Source organism: Monodon monoceros, unplaced genomic scaffold (genome assembly GCF_005190385.1).
Source record: "Monodon monoceros isolate NGI ecotype Baffin Bay Population unplaced genomic scaffold, NGI_Narwhal_1 Super_Scaffold_3, whole genome shotgun sequence".
Taxonomy (NCBI): domain Eukaryota; kingdom Metazoa; phylum Chordata; class Mammalia; order Artiodactyla; family Monodontidae; genus Monodon; species Monodon monoceros.
In genome coordinates, this window is record NW_021703780.1 from 2,101,970 (window position 1) to 2,121,268 (window position 19,299).

At 48.9% G+C, this 19,299-nt stretch overlaps 1 protein-coding gene across 1 annotated transcript in view; it reads right to left on the reverse strand.

Moving 5' to 3' along the window:
* The window catches only part of GMDS (GDP-mannose 4,6-dehydratase), a 476,281-nt gene that overhangs the window by 93,325 nt on the left and 363,657 nt on the right, over positions 1–19,299 (reverse strand). The window lies entirely within an intron of this gene.

Sequence of the window (19,299 nt, forward strand, 5' to 3'; positions counted from 1 at the left end):
TAATGGAAAAACAATCATATAACGAACAGCACTTTTAACAAGTTATCTGGCAGTGAAGACGTCTGCGCAGAGTTAAGGTTTCAGCAGCTGTGTTTGAAGGGCAGGGGCTCGGTGGGTGCATCTCGCAGACAGGCTTTTTCAAGGAGAGCCAGAAGTCTAGCTGCAGGTGAAAGACCCAAAACAGGGCCCCCAAACTCAGCTTAGATGGCTCTCACCGTAGCAGCCAGGCCTAGAGTTCCTATAGCTTGGAGCCGCACACTGATTTTACACAGACAGAAGATGAAGATTTTACAAAATTAAGTATAGCTGGTATCTGACAGCAGTCTCTTTAGGAAAAAAATCTAAGACCAAAAAAACAAAAAACAACTCAATGTAATAACCTATAATGAAAAGGAATCTGAAAAAGAATATACATATGTATATACACATATATATGTATAACTGAATCACTTTGCTGTACATCTAAAACACATTATAAATCAACTATACTTCAATAAAAAATTTTTTAAAAACCAATTTTTTTCATCACTCACACCCACTTTTCCAAATAAAATAGGTGAAAGCAATAGTCACCTCATTAGAACACAGAGTCCCCAATATTATGTACATTGAACTCTTGTTGTAACATCTATAGAAAACTATTGGTTGGTGTCTCCCTAGCTGCTGTTGGATAAGCTGAAAAATAGGTTTCTGAGATCAATGGAGCAGCTTATTTTCTTTTAGAAAACACAATCAGCAAAGTTTTTGCTGATTTAGTTTAAGTAAAGTTTAATTCTTCTTTATTCATTTCAATTTATGGCAGCCTTCTAAAAACTAGAAACGCGCACGTTTCTCCTGTACTCGAAGTTTTTTCTTGTGAATATTTCGGTCTATTTCCAGATTGTTTTAAATTGTATTTTTGTCCTACAGAAGACAAGGCTTTCGGCAATTTCACACGCCTTGGAGAGGCGGCCCCCGGGTGGGACGCTGGAAGCAGACGCAGGTCAGGGACATGCTGAGAAGCATCAGACGGAATCGTCCTGGCAGGAGAGGGGTTTGTTCACATTCATGAAAGATCTGCAGTTTTGTTTTGCATTAAGAGATTATAGTTGATGAATTTATGTATAACACTTTAAAAATTTTCCATGAATTATATTAATAATAAAGCTTGATCAGTTCTAAAAAGGCGCAGAATGCAAGCTGTCCTCTTCATCGGGATGGTGCGTGCGGCCCCGAGGGTCAGACCCTGGGCCAGCGCCCTTGGCTGTTCAGCTCCTTGAAGGTGCCCTGGTCGTGGGCACCAGCAGAGGCGAGAGGCCCCTCTTGGTGTCCGCGTCTTGCAGGTGTCCACCCAGCCTGGAACACCCTCCTCCTCCAGCCTGGGCCCTGGCACGGCCTGTGTCTCTCCAGGTTCCCTGGGACGATGGCATAGCACACTGGCTATACTGGCCCGAGCTGCCCTTTGGGCACCTCCCCAACTAAGCTGACCCTCTCACGTGCTCTGTGCGCACACACGCGTGCACACACACACACACACAGACACACACACAGACACACACACACACAGACACACGTTTTGGCTTTCTTCAAAATGCTTCCAAAGTTTTTAGGAAAAATTAAATTATGCTTCTGGCTAGAATTTCTATCTGAACGTTTTTCTGAGGGATTAGTGTATGTACTTAAGGGTGTTTTACTTGACTTTCCATTCTAAAAATAACATTTCAAGTAGGTCTTTCAGGACTGCTCAGCTTATTTTATTTCTTTTAAACACTATGTTGGGCTGGAATGGTTTTGAAAAAATCATATTTTTAATCATGTGAAAGAAAGCAAGGGCTGCTAAAAATAAAAGGAGAAAATATGATGACTGGTTGAGGGTGGATTACTTGAGACACCGGCACCAGCTCCCTGGTGCTCGTTCCATCCCCACCGGGAATCTGGGCACACAGGAGGCCCTCACTTTCACCACAGCTGAGTGCCAAGAATCTGCCCTTTTCTTTTCCAGCCGACCATCCGCGGCCTTTGACCTACCAATTTCTAGGCATTTCCTTTAAAGTTCATCCTGTCCCAGACTCCAGCCTGGGAATGGGCGGGAAAGGATGTACAGCTCCAGATTTATTTGTTATTACTGAATAGTTTACTGGTTTTAAAACGCAGAGGGAAAGGCTTTGTTTGAATTTCCACTGAGCATAATGAATCGTCTCTGACTGGTAAATGAAGGCCGGTGACACTCCAGATCAGATGAACAAGTCTGTGCTCTGCGGAGATCGTGGGTTAGTAATTTGCCACCGAGCCGGGGCCGCACGGCCCATCGCGATGCCCAGTCGTGTCCAGCACAAAGGCCCCTGTGTGGGAAGCGCCCAGGCCTGCACGTCCTCATGCAGCTGCACACGCTGATCTGGTCCATTTCTTCCCTGATGGACGGCACGGCTGAGGCGAAGGTTCACCTCTCCTCACCTTCCTGTTCACATGCGGGCCATGTGACCCACGACTCGGCCGGCCACCCCGTGCTCAAGTCCCTACCCAGCTCCGGCTTCCGGTGCAGAAACGCTCCTGAGGCGACAGGTTTCAGGCGTCTGCACTCTGGGCCCGTCCCTCCCGGAATGAGGGGCCCCATAAGGATACGACTGACTTCCCCACCTCCTCACACACTTATTTACCTCTGCCCTGCCCTGATCACCAGTGCAAACGAAAACATCGCCTGCTTTTTATTTTTTAATCCATCCCACAGGGAGGAATGTACCAAGGCTTGGGATTCTTCAGCATCAAAATGTCTCTTGATGGCAAATGAATAGCGCAGTTCTCCAACCATGTCCCATATTCATCTTGCTTTTAAGGCATATAAAGTCCAGGGGGAACCCGACTCCATGTCACTGACGCTTGAAGGCCAAGTCTAGGTGGTTATAAGTATCCGTTCCATTTGGATATGTGCTCTCTTGTAACTATACAGTGAATCTATCTGTTTTACAAACCTAATTTAGAGAAGTCAAAATAAAACTTTCATTTAAAAATTCCCACCCCCCCCCCCCCCCCCCCGCCAAAAAAAAAAAATACTCCTCTCCCACACCTGCTCTTCGGCCGTACAGGTCACGAACGTGGAAGTCACAGTGGAGGGGCCTCCTCTTTCCTGGATCCAGGAGCTTGCAGTGGCTCCCAGCTGGACCAGTGGTGGAGAACAGCCAAAGGGCATCACCACAGCCGACCAGCTAGCCTTGATTCCACGCGTGCCTTTCGGGCTGTGATGTGTGTTTGTCTTGAAAACCTGGATTCGACAATTGCTTCCACCTTGCCATTAACCTCCGGCTCAGTATCCAAGCCACGGACACTTATTAACTGAGCTGTCATCCATGAATAACGAGATTTGTTAATCAAGGTTATGTTTAACTATGTTCATTTGACTGCTGCCTTTTCAGTCCTGTGCTTTTGTGCTTTACGGGCTACTGTCATAAAAATAATCTAAACATATACACGTACATAAATATATATACATATATATAAATATATGTATAAAAATAGGGGAGAAATTCTATGAAATAATTCTAATAAAAATCAGAGGCATTTGAATAAATGGAGATTAAAATTCCCCATAAAGGATTCTAAGTGTGGAACCGTTCACATACATTTCCTTTCAGCTCTGTTCAGTAGCTATTTTCATCATGATAGCCTGGTGTTTTCAGTTTGAATCAGGACTTCAAGGAGTCCTGGGCTAGGCTGGGTCTTACGCTTTGTGGGATGCACACAGTTCGCGCGGGTTAGCCCAGGGGGAGTACCCCTTACTCTGACATAGTTGGGAAACAGGCACTAAATGACTAACAAACACCACTGTATCGAGAAAATCATCTAGCATAAAATCCAAACCTCAGTCTATTAATTCCTTCACGGGTAAAAATACTGTTGTTTGTGGATTCCTTTGATTAAGGGTCTTTTAGACATTTTAAAAGTACGAAGTTACTGGACAGGAAAAAAATCATTAGATGATACATTTTTAAAAACACCAAAAATAATAAAACAAATTTAGAAGGCTATCTAGCTCTTGCTATTAACATATCATTCAACATTGATACCAATGCACTGAAAGAGGCCAGACCAACACTTGCACTGCCCCGCCCTTTTGTTCCAGCCAGGTCCACCAAGCTACAAAGTCCGAGGCTGGGGGTAACAACATACAGCCTGAAAGCTCTAGTCCTCTGGGAATCACTCTGACCCAGTTTTCTGGAGCACCATCTGCTCTCTCTGTATGCAGAGTCAGGTAACGTAGTTATTTATTGATCTCTGAGTACATTTTATCTCTTCCATGCTTCCACGCACTCCTTTTCTTTTCCAGGCACACCAATTATGCATGTGTTGTATCTCTTTTCTTCTGTGTTCAGGTCTGTTACTTGCTGCCCCATCATATTTATCCTTGTTCTCTTCCATATTATTTTATGTGATTTCCTCCTGCTTGTTCACCTGACTGTTTCTAATAACACTTATTTAAAGTTCTCTTGCTAATGTGACTTCAACCTCTGGAATGATTTTCTCTCTCTTGTCCGTGTCTTTACTGACTACTTCTAGCTTAACTCCTTCATTTACTTCCTTTAAGTCCGGGGTCTGCAAACGTTTTCTGAAAGGGCCAGAGAGTAAACACTTTAGGCTTTCGAGCCACACGCTGTAACACAGCCACTCAGCTCTGCCGCTGGAGCACAAAGCGGCCACAGACAACACAGGAAGAGGTGGGTGCGGCCGTGCTATTTACACAACCCGCGACTGGCCCACGGGCTCTCATCTGCCCACCTCGGCTTCTGGCAAATGGAACCAAACCGCGCTGCCTGTAAGCATCTTTGAATCCGTGGTATTCGCCTTTGCTGCTACTCCTTATGGCCCGTATGTGCTGTTGGTCTGTCTCGTTTTGGTCCTTGTCCCCCCCTTGCAGCCCTCTCCCCAGGCCCACTCAGCTTTCCCATTACTCTTCCTGTTTGAACAAGGCTGCATACTTGCTGTGGAACGGTGTGAGTTGAAGGAAAGTGCAGGGCGGGCCTGCAGCTCCACTTTAAAGTCCTCCCAAAACCCTCTCTCCAAAGTCAGGACACTCTCTGCCCCGGGACACGGCTGCCCTCACTTCCCGGCACTGATCTGGTGAGTGTGGGCCCCAAGTAGCCCAACCCCGATCAGTCTGCACTGCCCCTCAGCCAGGAGGCCAGGCCCCGACAGTGAAACCGGGGTCCCTCCTGTCGTCCTGCAGGAAAGGGTGGGCATCGATAAAGACACTGTCCAGCCCTATGGAACGTCATTTTGTGGGACTTTTAGGACTGGAAATTAATTTGAGCGAATTCTACAGCCAGACATGTATGCCCAGCGCAACATGCTCTGAGTGAGCACATGAAGCACGGTATGTACCCAAGGTTTCGTGACCACGTAAACAACGTAGGAAAGAACCGTAAGAGAAAACGCGCGTACAGACAGAGGACGCTGCTTAATCTGCCAGCCCGAAGCTCTGGCTTAAGCCTTTCTGCTGCTCAGGACCCTGAGTTCAGAATCCGGGAGCACGGCTCCTCCCTGCTTCCCGGACTGCTGGCCGAGATGGCCTCCCGCACAGGCCTGGGTCCTCCGTGCTGGACCGCCCCCCAGCCCTCCTCCTTGTGTCCTGTCCCCGCAGCCTCTCACCCAGTCTGGCCCAGCTTCCTTAGAAAACAGAATCTGCAAGGCCTCCTAAAGCCTCGGGAGGCCCCGCCGTGCCCCTCCATGGACTACTGTGGCAGGCACAGCCCAAATCCAGACAAAGGGGAACGCCCCCCCAACTCCAGACAAAGGGGAACGCCCCCCACCCCCACCCCCGCCATGAGAAAAGCAGTAAAGTCACACTGTGACAGGGCATTTAGGATGGGCGGGCAGTCCTGTGATGACTGTAATTTCAGCTGTTTCAATACAGCAATGAAATCCTTATGTTTGCCTTTAACATAAGCATTGTTGCCTCTGCTGTAGTGTCCCTGCACAGCTCTGCCTACCTTGCACCGTGAGGTGATGGTCAGGTTGACACTAGCTCAGGGACTCACACCTGGCATACGGGCCCCGACACCATGACTGTCACAACGCACTTCCCAGAAGTGCTGTTTCCTGGAGCCCAGCCGCCTACCCCTTCCAGGTGCTTCCAATACCTGCTCCCACTCACATGCCCGGCGAGCCACCCAGACTTCGCTCCTGGCTCAGCTGCACAGCAGGAAGTGACTCCACGCCCACGGCCGGCCACCTGTCCGCCACTCCCGGCTCGTGGCTCCCGGCCCAGGGCTGCCTCAACTCAGAAGCAGCTCTGACTTCACTGTGACCTTCCCCTCAAAGCCATCCTGAGCACCCAGTTCTGCCTCTCGTCTGTCTCTGACCTGAGGGGCCCAGCTTCTGGGCTGGTCCTGGGCTCCCTTGAGTGACAGGCCCGAGCCTCGCCACGGACCTCTGGGTTCCAGTACTGACAGCCATCGTTACCGGTAACTAACCCTGATAAACACATCACATTATGTGCATTAAGGGAAACGCAGACGGGACTTTACAAGCTAAGGTTCCCTAAAACGGTGCTGCCCCACGGAAATGCAATGCAAGCCACATATATAACTTAACATTTTCTATTAGCCACATTAAAAAAGGAAAAGGAAAAGGCAGAGCTAATTTTAATGCTTTATAAGCCAATGTATGCAGTACACTGTCGTTTCAATAGAGAATATTATCAAGGTATTTTACGCTGTCTTCCTATGCACTGAGCCTTGGAAGCCCCGTGCACGTTCTGTGTTCGCAGCACATCTCAGCTCACCTGGGCACCCCTTGTGTGCCCACGAACACAGGAGGCTGGCAGGCACTCATGGGGCAGCCGGGCCACGGAGCCGCCCCGCAGAGGGAGAAGGGCCCCCCTCTCGTGTGTGTGCTGCCCTCACGCCGCCGCTCAACCTGCAGGGCTTCGTGGAGGCGGCCTGCTCACCCCGGGACACAGCTGGCGGATCATCCTCTCCCCTCCCTCCTTCCTCGTCTCCACCACCTGACTTTTCCTGCAGTGACTATATCGGTGATGCCAACTAGAAGACAGGCCTTGAGAAGTAGGCTAACTAGCTCCCAGTTTATGACCGTCTGACTTTTGAATGCCTGTCTCATTTGTGTGCCAACGGGCAGCGACACCACACCCCTGCCTCCCAGTGGGAACAGTGGGGAGCAAAGACCCAGAGAGACACTTACGGGCACCATGACAGCCAGTGCTCAGGGAGCAGGCAGGGGTGCTGGAGTCTGTGTGCATCAGAGCCTCCTGGGAGGTTAACACACAGATCGCGGGCCTCCTCCAGCCCCAGCGAGGCCGACTCAGTAGGCCTGGGTGAGGCCTGAAAATCTGCACTTCTAGCAGGTTCCAGGGCAAAGCTGATGCTGCTGGTCTGGGGACCACACCGAGAACCAGCGCGTGCCGTGGTCCTCAGACCTGGAGTCAGACCACCCGGGTTAAACCTCGGCTCCAGGAGTCACTGGGTGACTTCTGGAAAGTTCCTTAATCTTCCAGGGCCTCAGAAAAATAAGAATAATGGCACCAACCTCGTAGGGTCGTTTTAGGATTAAATTAGCTAATATATGAACACTGCCTGGAACAGAGTAAGTGCTCACGGACCATTATTCATCATGATGGTGATGACGGTGGTTACGCAGCTGGAGAGGGTTCCTGGCACCTGGGAGAACCTAGTTCATCTCCAGGACCAAAGTCCTGCGTCCATACATGGCACGCGGAGTGAAAGGGTGGAGTGAATTTAATCCCCATTCTGTTCACAGCCACAGACTTTCATAGTTGGAAAGGACCTCAGAGATGCTGTCTTTCAATTCAACTCATAAAAAGGCGGGGAAGCAGCTGAAACCAGAGAGGTTATGTGATCTGGCTGAAGTCACACAGCTAGTTTGGCCGGAGGTGGGACGAGATCCTCAATCCCCTGTTTCGTTTTCTTTTCACTGCGTTACACTCCCATGCATTTTCCTGTGGAAATTCTGCTATTCTAAATGGTCATGCGGACCAGCCCGGGGACCTGACCTGTCGGTCAGCAAGTATTTATGGAAGCCCGCGAAGTGCCAGGCACTGGGAGGATGCCAGGTGGGGGCAGACACGGGGGACGCAGAGCCTGGCTTAGGGACATCCACCCTTTACACAGGAAAAAGTCTCTAACAGCCCAGCATTTGACTTAAGGAGGAACTTCTGAGACATGAACTCCAGCGAGCCTCCAGGAGACATCAGGCCTGGAAGCTCCGGACAACCTCCGTCCCAAGCAGCCCCCCCCCCCCACCCCCGGCTTGAGCTGGAGGCGTGAGGCCAGACCTACGCTCAGCCAGGGGCCCGTCCCAGTGCCTCCCCCACTCCCAGTCCCATATCAAGGGTGGACACAGACATATTCTGGGCCCAATCGGGGTCTCAAAAAAGCCTGTGATCAGAGGCCCAGAGACTGAATGCGCAGGATGGCACTGGGCACCGGAGATGCCTGACTCCGGAGTGGGGGTCAGCGCCCTGCTGAGGCCGGGGGGAGGCCTGAGGCAGAAGGAGCACCTCAGAGCCCAGGGCAGGACACCTGCTGGGCGAGAAGTAGGGAGGGCGGGACCCCAGGCATGGGGGGAGCGAGGGTCAGGCGCCCGGAGCACGGCAAGCGACTCCACCGCCCCGGCCTGGGACGTGCCCCAACGCCCCCTGGGATGACTCCTTTTCCACCTGAATTTCTTCGAGCTGGTTTCTGCTCCCTGTGCCACGAGCTCGGAGGAAGACAGCTGGGGACCAGTCCCTGCATGGGGCGGGGGGCAGCCATGCATCAGCGCCGAGAAGGCAGGTCCAAGGGGTAAGGCAGCATCCGGGCCCCAGAATCCTCAGGGAGGAGGGAGGAACGCCACGTCCCCAAGCCACCGGGACCAAGGGGTGACCACTGGCCGCTGGCAGGAGCGGGGAGGCGGCGGGCACACCTCTCGGCGGGAGGGCTCTGAGAACCCTCATCCGTCTGCTCCTAGACCCACGAGCGCAGCGCCTGCCCGTCCAGCATCCCTGAGGACCTCGGCCCGGCACACGCCGCGTCCTTGTCACCGGGGAGCTGGTGCCCATTCAATGCATTCACTGAAACTCATTTCAAATGTGTTTCACCACAGCATCCTGACTCACAGAAATCAGGATTTCAATTTAAAAGTCAGTCTACCCTCCATACTCTTAAAACTATGCGTGAATAGATTTAGATTTAATCATTCTGCCTTTAATTTCTGGTTGCTAAATACAAGAACACCCCAACAGAAACACTATGTAAGCTTTGATCTTCTGGGAGGTTAAGTTGCTCTTTTTAACCTGGTCTTGCCCATGACTGTAATGTTTCTGTTATCATAATTATTTCCTAGATGCTGACTCAGTAGTGTCCTTGATTGAGAGAGATGGGAAGGGAAGCTAGTTCTATTTAAGAAAACATTTCTTGTAGCAGTACCATTTGAGCCTAGTGACATGGGAGGAGAGAAATGCCACTACATATAAAAATGCCAGTAATTTACAGACTACATCCCCTCCACACTGCTGAAAATTCAACCAAAAGCTCCTTTATGTTCTTCAAATTAAAAAAAAAAATCAAGAAAGCTCCTAAAAGTTTGATTATTTTAAAAACACATAGATAGTGACAGATTTTTTTTTGAGTCTTTATAACTTTAGATGAAATTTAGAAAATCAGGCCTTTGATAAATTGAATTAATATTTTCAAAATAGTTAACATAACAAGTCTTTAAATATTCTAAAGTGCCCCCCACCCCAAAAAAGAAAATAACAACCAAACAAAAACTCGAGAGAAGCTTAACTCAAATTGCTAGACTCTGGAGAATAAACCTTTATTTTTTGGTGACTAAAATTTTCTGTAGTCTGACAGTACCAATGACTGCTCAAGTCCCATGATTAAGAATAAAAAGCTGTGTCTAATCCTGTGGAAAACCAGAAGCGGTTCTCCCGGCAAATGCTAACGGTCAAGGGCTGAGGGGCATCTTTTCTGTTAACACAACACAACATTTTCACATGCATCTCATATGAATGAACAATGTCTTCACTGTCCTCCTGAACACTAATTTAGGGTTGTATTTCTTTGCTGTGTCAATGAGTGTCAAAATATTGTTCTTCTAATACATGAAAGTATTTGCATGGAGCTTTATGACTGATCTTTAGATGTTAGCCAGAGGCAGAATAAAACAGAGCCGCTCCAGTTGGGAAATCTCCCTGCAATGAAAAGCAAGAGTCTTTAACATATTCTGCCTTTCTGCCAATTTTTTTTTTCTTCCAACTGCACAATGGTTTATCTACCCCGCAATCGTGAAATTAGAAGTAATATCGGACACAACAAAACTATATCTCAACAGTAAGACCCAAAGGATTCCATTTCCCTGAAAATGAAACAGAAAGTTTTCAAGGAGGAAGACAGAAACTCCAAGAGGAAATTCTAAGAGCCTGACATGAATTAATATACAAACCATATCAACCGATTACAGAAAAGCCAAGAAACACTGTGCATTTCAACTATGAACGGAGAAACTTTTTCTAAGTCATGCATTTCTGCATCATCTCATCCTTAGATGCTCAATGGCCTACAACCTTCTGTGTTTATCCCAGTTATTAAGAAAAGCAGGGCCACCACATTTTCTGTCTCTCCAGAGTTGAAGAGCCCACAGCCAGGCATCTGATGGGTTTTCCATTCTGTTCTTTCCCTCCTTCCTACTAACTAACGGGCCACGGTGGTTCTGACGGAAAAGACACCGTGTCCTCTCACAGAGGCGCTGGTCTGGCTGATGGGTTACTCACTATGAAACTGAGGGATGGGCCCAGCTGCTGCCCGGGCAGAGCAGTACCAGAGCTCGGTGCCAGGACAGGCCCAGCAAAGGCCACACTTGCACCACAGAAACCAGACCAGCCTTTTGAGTCAAGTGTCGGCTTGCAGACAAGTAACTACATCAGCTCTGAAACAACCACCACAATGTTCTTATTGATCACGAAGGCTCGTGACGCAAGGCTTGGCAGGGAGGGGATCTGCGCTGGTTCCCTCGGCCCAACTTTCCGAGAAGGAGGGCGCTTGGGGTGGTGTTTACGGAAGACAGATGTTACTCCGTGATGGATGTGAACCTTCCCGGGAAGGTGTGCAACGTGCCGGGTCTTCGGGATGAACTGAGTCTGCTGGACGTTCATGTACGTGCTAGCGTTTTCACTGCACTGCACTTACCAAGGGTAAAGGGTGCTTAGAAAGCTGACGGCTGATAACATCTCAAAGCTAAATGTGAAGTGATCTGCTAGTTTTTTTTCTTTTCTGTGAGACACTAGGTAATGCTGATAATTTTGTTTTTAAATCAATGTTGTTGATTTAAGAACAGTTATTGAACATTTGCTCCAAAAATCATAAATTAAGAGGCTAGTAATTTTCAGGCGGGAACATGTGTTCAGGCAGAATATTTAGTGTCCTTTTACTGCTCTTGCAAATAAGCCAGTGTGATGATCACACTTTCTGCTCAATCCACACCGAATCTCCAGTTCCCATTTCTACGAAATTCCTTCTAAAATCACAGAGGGACAGATAAAGGGGACACACAGGGAGGTGCTGCTGGACCAAAGCCACCGGGCCGACCCCAGACCAGAGAGCGGATAAGGAGCCCTTCCCACCCGGCCCTCCACCGTCAGCCAGAGCGAAGCCTCGTAAGAAAAATGAAGAAGAACAAATGCAGTTCAGGGTCCAGTGAAAGGATCACATGAGTGGGCTGAAGCATCAGTGAACTAAGTCTCCAAGGAAGTCAGCTCTCCCCAGACAGGGAGAGAAATCCTGTGCCTCCCCCCACGGGTAGCCCCACAGGACTGGTGGGCGGGGGATGAGCCCGGGGTTGGGGGGCTCCGAGGGCAGCTGCCCCACTGCCCCTACCCCCGGCGCCTGCGCCTCTGCACGCCTGACTCCAGGACACAAAGGGCGGAAAGAGAAGCAAGCTCATGCCTCTCACGGAAGCTTTGGGCTGGGAACAGCCTGGCATCCCAGCCGGGATGGCGCAGGGCCACCTACCAGGCGACCAGAACGAGCATCTCAGTCCCACGAGTCACCTTTGTCTCTGACTCCGTGTTAGGTTAGGACCTCTGAGAAAAGGGATGGGTTCGGGGCGCTTGCCTCTAAGAGCGAGCGGTGTCCTCCAGTTGGGGAAAGCGCGTCTCCTGCTGGGCCCCTGACCTGCTTTAGCAGAGACGCCCCTCTTGGCGGCCCGTCCGGAGGGTCCAGGGGGAGCAGGGACAGCACCCAGCTGATGCCAACTCGTCCTGCTGCTAGAAGTGGAGGCTGAGGACGAAGGAGCACCGGAAAAAGAGTGAGAGCACCGACCTTGTTCCCAGCAGTACTGGGCGCTGGCAGGCGAGGAGCCTTCCTGCGATCAGCTGCCACCTGTTTACAAGGCGGGGCAGCTCCACAAGCTGCGCCTGCGGTGTGAGGCCCACACACCAGCGCCCCGACAGCGGGACCACAAGGCCTCGCACAATGATGCGTCTTCCCAAGCGAAGGGTTTTGTAGGAAAATGGGCCATCAAGGACAGTCTCAAGGTTACGTAGTGAAAAGAACGCGGACAGAAGCCCTAAGACTCTGGGCCTATCACGCCAGGCAAGTCACTTACTTCATGCTTGGTTTTCTCGCACGTCACAGGGTTTAGGGATCCTATTAGCGCATCTCTTGAAAGCGCTTTGTGATCTACAGAACGTTACTGCTATCACAAGGGATAATATTATTAGAGAAAATGCCTGGCTAATGCTGAAGAGAGCAGAGATCCATCACGATCACCAAGATACAACGTGATAATTCCACAGCCTGTTATCGCTCTTAACACGAAAACACAGCATTTTTCAGAGCACTAATTCTTTAAAATAAATGTGTTTTAGAATGGAAATCTGCAATTTCAACATTTCCATCCTTAAGAATTTCTGATTCCTTGCCCAAAGCAGGTCGGTTATATGCAAGTTTTGAAAGAGTATAAAAATCCTGGTAGGGATTTCCCTGGTGGCACAGTAGTTAAGAATCCGCCTGCCGATGCAGGGGACACGGGTTCGAGCCCCGGTCCAGGAAGATCCCACGTGCCGCGGAGCAACTAAGCCCGTGCGCCACAACTACTGAGCCTGCACTCTAGAGCCCGCGAGCCACAACTACTGAGCCTGTGTGCCACAACTACTGAGCCTGCGCTCTAGAGCCCGTGTTCCGCAACAAGAGAAGCCACCGCAACGAGAAGCCTGTGCACCGAAACGAAGAGTAGCCCCCTCTCACTGCAACTAGAGAAAGCCCATGTGCTCTGAAGACCCAACGCAGCCCAAAATAAATAAAATAAAACATTTTTTAAAATCCTGGTAATTTATATATTTGTCTTATATGTGGGTTTCTGCTATTTCAGGAAAATAAATCTGTGCTGTACGGGCAGATATTTCAGGGGAGCTTGAACTCATTTCTTCTAGATAGTTAGCTTCATTCATTATTGTTCGTGTTCCTTGGTGTTATACTGTTCCCAAATAGTCAACAGTTGTTGATAGAAAAACAGATGTTTTTCCAACATTTCTCAAGGAAGTAGAAAAGCCCATAAATAGAGCCTGAACTGAGGCGTGATCGGAAGATTTCCACTAATGAAATCTTGAAACAAACAAACAAACAAATCTTTTAAAACAAACCAGTTAACTGGAGAGTGTGCTTTTGGGGACTGGATTCCAACTTAAGTACAACAAGAAGTCTAATGCCATCTTTCATTCAACAGCATTGTCCTAATTATTTTGGTCTACATGTCTCCAAACTTTACTGTTTATTTCGGCGTAAGGAGCTCCCGCCTCCACCACCTCTCCTCCTGGGGGGCGGAGGTGTCACCAGGGTGGGAACAGAACCCATGGACAGGCAGCAGGAAGGCAGGGCTCTGAGAAACCCCTCCAACCAGAGACGAGGGCCCTGGACAGTGTGCCAGAGAGGGGGTCAAGGTGGGGGCCCAAGAAATGTTCATCGGCCATAGTTCTCATGGAAATAATCAGAAGGATTTCCCTAACGTTTCTTATAAAGCACATTAATTTCACCGTCTTATTTTACGGATGGAGAAACTGAGAAGGGCTGGGGAATGACCTTCCAAAGGTCGCGGCTGCACAACAAGGAACAGAAGGCAGATTTCCTGACCCTGGGGCCGGTCTCCACCCGGTCCACCCCATCTGCACGAGACGGCAGGAGCTGAGGCTTGATAAGCGGCTGCCTGAAGACACCCCCTGTACCAGCCTCTCCAGCACCCATGACTGCACCCCCCAGGCACACGCCGGCCTAGGACACTGCCAGGACGCAAGGGGCTCGCGCAGGCACGTCCCAGGCTCAACGTGGGACCCTCCTCCTTTCCCAGTTTCCAGCCTGAATGTCAAGGGGTCCTCCGAGATGCCCCCGGGGTCTCCTCTCTCCGGACGTCCAGTGCACACGTCCTCCGTCACAGCGGTCAGACCGGCCCACAGACTCGCCGCGCTGTATGAAGGTGATGGAGATGGAGGCGGGGTGATTATCTGAAGGACCCTTGTCTTTACAAAGGGAACCTCTACACAGAACCTGAGGGTCTGTGACACACAGCCCCTCTGAGGGCAGCAACATGTTTGATTCCATGATTAATTGTTTGACAGAGACACTAGGTTAAGTTAGGAAACCTAAGCTACTATGTCTTGAATCATTGGAAACTGAAAAGTGGCAAAGATCACAGAACTTTCGAGAGTTGGGAAATTTGTTTCAGGTTTTGGAGGTAAGGAAACTGGGCTCCATCGAGACATTCCAGATGGCGGGAGGCGGGCCTGGTGCTGGGGCCCACGTCCATCTTCCAGGCCAGCCACCTCTCCAGGTTGCCATGTAGGAGACAAAGGGCCCTGAGAATCACAATGTAGGTCAATGAAGAAATGAGTGTAATATTTAAGTATCTGCTCTTACACAAAAAGCAGGAAGGACTTTCCGGTGAGCAAGGTACTTTACTTTGAAAAGTGATTTCTCTTTTTTAACACAGCACTGGAGAAAGAGTCCAAGACAGCTTCACAACTCCAGTGCCTTCAGGGGCCCTGGCTGGGTTCACCCCTGGTGGCCTGCAGAGGACATTCCCTTGCAGAAGGGTCTGTGAGCACTTGCGGGCAGAAGACGGTCCCCGTACGGGGATGTGGAAGGAGCCTCGCCGGGTCTTCTGGTTATATCAGAGAAGTCATACATCTGAAATGCTGAAAGCTGAGAGTTTTGTTTAAAAAAAAACACAAAACCTCTCAAATTTTAACTGTTAGCTAAAAAAGAAAAGAAAATTTTAAATATTGCCTGGACTAAACAAAGCATAGCCGTGGCCCAGCTGTGATGCAGGTGGTAAGGACCCCAGTAGGAGGATCTGTTCTTGAGGGTCCCACTCGGGTGTCGGGTCGAGCAGGACCTTCAGACTCTCCTCACGTGGCCGCTACCAGGCACGCTGAACTTCACTCACTTCACAGGAAAACAAGGGATGAGACAGGAAATGTGGCTTCTCGGTTTGTTTACAGTATAGAATACTCCTCTTTCCCACTTCTTCTGAAATCCTTCATATAGGAAATGTAAACCACAAAGAGGATATAATTTTAAAACCAGAAAGATATTTTCCAACACCCCCTTGCCCCAAATTTCATTAAATGCACAAGAGAAAACATCCTTTGCACGATAGCTAATATCATTACAAAGTAATTAGTCGCAGAGGTCCTATAAAAAACCCACCACCTACCACCCTTCAATTTTGGTCACCGAAAATCAGGGAATTCATTATTTGGGGACTAGGAATACCAATTCATCTAATTTAAATTGGCGGCTAGGAAAGAAAAAAATAGACAAGCAAAATCGGGCCCTGCCTCCCCAGGATCTTCCCGCCTTCGTGCACGTGCTTCAGACGGCAAACGACAAAGACGGACAGTCCTGTCCTGGGCCTCCCCCGGCCCCGGGACTGGCCTTCCCGTGCAGCCAGACAGGCTGACAGAGATGTCAGGCAAGTGCTGAAAGGGGACTCGAGCATCTGGCGGCGAGTCTGGAGCAAGTTTCGCTGCAAACTCTCTGGGGGCTGCCGCACTCCAGTTTCTCAGGAATGCTTCATGCCCCTCGTCCCTCTTGGAGAGGTCAGGGAAGCCTGTGACACCCCCGAGGGCACGGCCGGACTAAATTAGCATGAGATAACTTGGACTCTCTTCCAAACATGAAAATACAAGGGACGGAATTTCATTAAAAGCAGAAGACGACATGATCCAAGTTAATCCCGGCTCTAAGCTGCTGTAGAAACCGGTGTTTACGTTCCACGCTCCTCCCTGGGGCAGAGGTCACCGGCCACCACGCCGGCCACGCCAAGTGTCCAACGTGACCTCGGCCGATGGAACCTTCGTTTCACAATGAAGCTAAAAAGTGGGTTTGGGGGCGTTAAAATGAGTATTCAGCCTATTTATGTGTGACTCTATGAAGCAGTAAGATCCCGAGGTCAAAAATAAACATTTCAGTACTTCAACCTTTCAATATCTTTTAAATCAGGAAACAGGAAACTTTAATAGGTAACATGAGTCATTAACCATATGTAAGTGTGTAAACATGGGAATATCTAGTGTCAATTTAGTAAGGCATATAGTATCAGAGACGTGCTTTCTATTATATCTACAAATATTTGAAAGAACACATTGTAAATATTTAGAATGACAGTATAATTAATGAGCTATGTGCAAAAAGTGCAAGGATGACACTTCATCATTTGCTTCTAAAAAATTTAATTGGAAGGACAGCTCGTAAAAAAGTATCCACGCATCAATGTATCCCGTCAATAATATGTGACCAGAAAGTATTAAAAAATTCAAACCTGGCTGCTTATTTTGGGGCCCTTCTACGTCAGCCAAGGAAGGGCAATGTTTGCTAATTCTTTGATGAATGAATGATTCCCATTAGCTACTATACCATAACGTAAGGTATTTGCTTTGACTTAAAAACACTTCTGTTTCTTTCAAATAGTCATAATTTGTGAAAATTGGCACTTTATTATAAACTATTATTCATCTGTTGACATTTTGCAGACTAAAAGTTATGCTGCGCACTTTTAAACATTTTCGTGCACTTTTAGACATTTTTCACTTCGCACTCCTTCTGACATTACTTGACTTTATTGTGAAAGATGAGAGGTGTACAAGGATAAGCCCTGGATGAGGGACAGTGGCTTACTTTGTCTGATTCTACTACATGTTACGGCAAAGTACTCAGTGATAAAAGTTATTTGCTAGAACATTATACTTTACATTAGCTTATGTACTGGTGTGAGTACGTCCTAGGAGAGTCCTCTGTTTTGACGTTGTGATTCTTTGTAACCTGCCCCCAATGACTTCACAACGATAGATGCTAACAGGACACACACAACAGTTACAGAGGCAGAGAGGAAGCAGCCGGTGTGGCAGCAGATGGGGGTGTCACTTGTGAGAAAATAACACTCCTGGATGTAAAAGTTGGGTTGAGAAACTCTCTCCAAGCTGGAGGACACAAAATATTTTAACCTGTGAAGGAGGAGCTGTATTCAGACTGAAGTAGGAACAAACAGCACAGGGAACACAGTGATGGACCAAAGGACGCGCTAATTCCCTGCGGTTTTTCGCCCATCATGGGCCTTCTCAAGATGCCTGGTGGGGCTCGGTGAAATCCGCAGCCCCAGGACTGAGCTGTGATTTAGGAATTGGGAAACTGAAACCCAAGTGTCAAGCTCATTCGTTTTAAGCTCTAACAAACCAAATTTGATTAGCTCAGACCTGAAATGCTGATATCCTTCAGGTAACAGAGTTTAAGCCTAACTTTCTAAACGATTTCTATCTTCTGTTAAGAAGGCCAAATACAAGCTTAAAATGTGGGGCTGTTTAACTTTTGAAGGCAGTGATTATTAACTTGATCGGGGTCATGAACCCCACCGAGGAGCTGATGAAAACTGAGGTGGACGCCTTCTTCCCTGAAAAGCACACACACGTGAGCCTGCACATGGCATGTTTTGCCCAAGGTTTTAAGGGATTCACAGACGTCCTGGAAAGGCTGTCTTTGGACACTGGGTTAGACATTTTTGATTCACGGAGGTAACACTGACATCCTCACTCATCTTCCACTCGCTCGTGCTTCTGTGCAGGCCACGTTTGCGGAAGGCCAACTTAAGGCCTGTGCTAAAAGCTGAGCGGGACGCCAGGAAAGACAGGGTGCAGCCCCTGCAGCAGAGGCTCTGGTGCAAAGCGAAGCGGACCCAGGTGAGACCGTCCCACTGTCAGCACGGCCACCCACAGCTCTCCCAGGACCGCAGCCTGCTTGTCTGGGGCTCGAGCCCTCAGACCGTGACCCCAGTTCTGAGACCGAGACAATGGAGTGGACAGCGCTTTCTTTGTAAACGGCGAACACTGTACAAATGTTAGCTGTTGGTTTTATGAAGTCAAACTTGCCTTCCTGTTTTGAGAGGCAGCCACTGGGCAGGAAAGCACAAATTATTCCAGGAAAGTGAAAGTGAAAGTGAAAGAGAAGACAATTAACCGTAAGAAGCGTCCCTAATGGTCTTAATGAGGGGAGAGGGTCATTTAGCCAACAGCACCCAATCAACGGTTTTGAAAAGTTTTTAAGATGATGATCCTTTAAAAACTAAAGCTGCCAGGCTTCCCTGGTGGCGCAGTGGTTGAGAGTCCGCCTGCCGATGCAGGGGACACGGGTTCGTGCCCCGGTCTGGGAGGATCCCACATGCCGCGGAGCGGCTGGGCCCGTGAGCCATGGCCGCTGAGCCTGTGCGTCCGGAGCCTGTGCTCCGCAACGGGAGAGGCCACAGCAGCGAGAGGCCCGCGTACCGCAAAAAATAAAAATAAAAAAATAAAGCTGCCAAGATAATAAAGGAAGAAGTGCTGGCTAGAGCTTGTAGCATAGGGCTTTTCTGACTTACTTAATGCATTCTTTATTGGTTCACAAGATACATAAATAAAATACACTGAAATTAAATAAATATAATAAATAAAAGGTTTATAAGATAGTTACTTTTGAAACTCACTGATTTCTTATACCTTACGTGCTAAAACACCTGCCCTCCCCTGGGACTCAAACACTCTACGCTTTTGTAGCTAAGATGTCTAAGCTTGAAAATACGATTGCTCTAGAGCCCGTCACAGCTGCAAGACAGTCAGACCCCATATCCCACGGAGGACGGCGCCTCTTTCTCCCAACTTAGGATGGAGACACGGTAAGGAGAGCCTGGACCTCGGACAGGCCCGGGCTAGAATCCCGGCTCTGCTACCCAATGCCTGGGATGATGGGCAAGTCACTTCAACTGTAAAATGAGGGCAACAAGGCCTCTTTT